This window comes from Apis dorsata, unplaced genomic scaffold (assembly GCF_000469605.1).
Source record: "Apis dorsata unplaced genomic scaffold, Apis dorsata 1.3 scaffold_468, whole genome shotgun sequence".
Taxonomy (NCBI): Eukaryota; Metazoa; Arthropoda; class Insecta; order Hymenoptera; family Apidae; genus Apis; species Apis dorsata.
In genome coordinates this window covers 4,865-7,975 of record NW_006263707.1, presented here as the reverse complement: position 1 = coordinate 7,975, position 3,111 = coordinate 4,865, and the positions used below count along the sequence as shown (strand labels likewise).

Genomic DNA, 3,111 nt, shown 5'->3' with positions numbered 1-3,111 from the left:
CCTGCCATACCGCTCCTGCGCGTCTCACCAGCTTTGCTTTGTGAAAAAAGTGGCGGCTTCGACTCGCTCGGATTAGCGATACAATCGTTCGACGGCCGACATTGAAAATTCCATATCAACAGATATCAAAGCGAATCAACTTTTCACCAGAAAATCGTTCGAAAATTCATTGGAATTTTTTTCCTTTACCATCTCATATATATACGTTCAGACACACATTTTTTATTACTCCTCCTCTCAGAAGTTAACGCATTAGATCTAGAGACTATACAACGTAAAATCATCCATCGTTCGCGCATAAATATTATCCGATGATTTTATATTCTTTATTCTTCGGAGAAAGTTGGACGAAACTGGGCGCATAACGCATGACAGAGGTGAAGCTGCAGAGTAATTATAGAACGAATGTGTTTCGCGGTATCATTGGCGAGGAAAGAGGTAAAGCTGACGAGGTGCGCACAGGTGTTACGCGAGTGCATAAGAATTAAAAAAAAGATAATGCGTTGCTCGATGTTCGAACGTTCGAGCAAATAAAAATCAGCGAATTCTATTAGACTATTTATCGCGTTAGAAGAATTATTCATAGTTCTCTCAATTTCTAAATACATTTTCACAGCGAAGATACGATCGTTTATTCGAAACGACCCTTCTTCGAGACAAGAAGTTTCTTTTACCTTTCAATTCCTCGCGCAATTTTATTTCAATTTACGAGGTTTGAAGATAAAGTTGGCGATAAAATTACGAACTTCGTCACTTCTCAAGTACTATATATCGTTGAAGAAAACTATATACTATATATTATACACTATACGTCATCGTCCACTTTTGAGAAGAAGAAACAAGCAACCAATTATCGGCGAGTTTTCAAACTTTATCGTAGCGGAAGATGGGCGAAGAAATGATATCGTGACTTAGATAACTAACCAACTATTCGAAAGCAACGCATGATGCTACTTCCAGTCACCGGTTGTGCCCTCGCCATCCTATGGTTACTCAATCTGCACGCGATTGCGGGAAAAAACGATTCGTTTCGTGGAAATGGACGACACGTGAGGAAAAATCTGCGAGCCATAGGAAGGACGATTTGAAGCACGCACGTATATAATACACACATACACATCTCGAGCGTTCTCGAAACGTTGGCGAAGGTAATGGAAAACGGAGGCGCAGGCAGACTTGAGCAATTATCGGTGGTTACGTCTTATTATTAATAACAATAATGAGGGTTAAAGTCGGTAAGGATATCGCGTGCGCTCCCACGGGTGAACTGCGTGCCTGGATATAAACGATGTATCCGCCTAATAGGTATCCATGCCTCGAGCAAATTCTTTGCCTCTCCAATATATATATATACATATATCTTTCTCTCTCTCGTCCATCCAAACCTTGCCTCTTCCTCCTTTCAACTTTGTTCACGCGCGTGTACGTATAAAATTTTTCTCAAAAATTCGTTCTCAATGAAAGAAACCGCACGAAACTCGCGCGATTCCCCCAAAACTCTTTAAACCGTTTGAACCGTTCCATCGGGAGGAGAGGATCGCCGAGGATCGCGAGCCGACGACCATGGATGTGCTTACTCGTCTCGATGGCATCGCGATGGCTACCTTCCATCCTTCCATCCCGATCGTGGCCGCCATTCCGCTCAAAGGAAAATAGACGTAGCGATAGCCGCTCGTTGCTATCATCTCGAGTGCGAGTTCCTTCGTTTCCACGATCGCGCCACGATCGATCTTGTTAAGCGAGCGATAAGAGGGCCGATATACCGTGCGGTATTGAATTAATCGTCGGGGCGTAGCGGAGAAATTAGACGATAGCTCGAGCCGCGTGTACATTCCTCTCGAGAAATTTATCGTCGCTCCGTATCGAGACGCAAACACGCGCGGCAAACGGGCGAGCGGCGATCCATCTCGGCGAATTCGTCGATAGATAGATCTCGTATCTTTTATCCTCTGGAAATCGTTCGGGTGAGTGGAAATCGCAAGATTCGAGTCTGGAAGGGGGGGGGGGGATTAATTGTTTGCCGCTGTTAAGTAATTGGCCGGCCGATTATGGTACATTATATTCACCTCGAGGACGCCTAAGGAGTCCGTATCCAGTGGAGATGAAGACATTACGGGCGAGNAGAGAGCAGCCCGAACGGTATTTTTACGAGCGGCTCGTAAAGTTAACGAGGACCGAGGTAGCAGCGAGTCGAAGGAAAGGGAGAGAAATCAACGTTCCACCGATGCTCGGTGGCTCGCCTCCATTTTTTTCTCTCCTTTTCTTTCTTTCTTTTTTTTCTTCCCCTCTCCAAACGGGAGAACAATGCTTTCGCTCGCGCCACTTTGCCTCGTCCAATTTTCCAATTTTCGCAAATCGCAAATCGATTCACGAATTCAGATTCAGATTCATCCGTTTCTCGAACGACAACGAGAGAGTTTCTTCGTCGAGAGATTCTTTTCTTTTTTTTGATCACACGGAAGGATAATTGTAACAAATTACGCGAGACAGTTATTAAGATCTCAATCTTAGTATTAGTCTAGGTATTTCGCTCCCTCTCTCCCAGCTACGGGACGCTGCTTTTATATTTCCCATAACCCCTTCCCGTAGGTGGAAAATGGCCGATCGATTCGATTTACGCCGTTTTATCGGCGAACGATCGAAACGTCAACATCCGATTGAATCTCCGCCTAGCAAATCGAATCGAAAGCGTTTCAATGCGACGAATGAAACCTGTCGCCGTGACCATATCTCATCTCGACAAATCGTGGAAAATGATGGATATCCAGCCTCCTATTAGCTTCTGATCACATATATACAACCCTATACCGGAAACGCGACTCTATATGAGAAGATAGAGAGAGAAGAGAATCGCCAATCTCGAAGAAAAATCTCTTTCTCCTCGAGCAGAGTTTAGGAATATTCGCGAGAAATTTGCGTTACAGGGTATTAGCAACGATTACACAGGTATCCCAAGATTCGATCGGACAGGGAAACGAACGCGGATGCAATTATCGTGGAAGAGAGGGGGAAATAACGATAAGTTTTCTCCTCCACGCTATTTTTCTTTCTTTTTCTTCTCTCGCTCGTAGCAGATTTGTCGGCGCGCAGTCTCGCTCGGTTGATCGGCGA

General features: G+C 44.6%; 1 protein-coding gene across 1 annotated transcript in view; it reads right to left on the bottom strand.

Moving 5' to 3' along the window:
* The window catches only part of LOC102674927 (paired box protein Pax-2-B-like), a gene marked incomplete at its 5' end in the record, with an annotated part of 10,187 nt that overhangs the window by 6,027 nt on the left and 1,049 nt on the right, over positions 1 to 3,111 (bottom strand). The gene's annotated exons all lie outside the window — the stretch shown is intronic.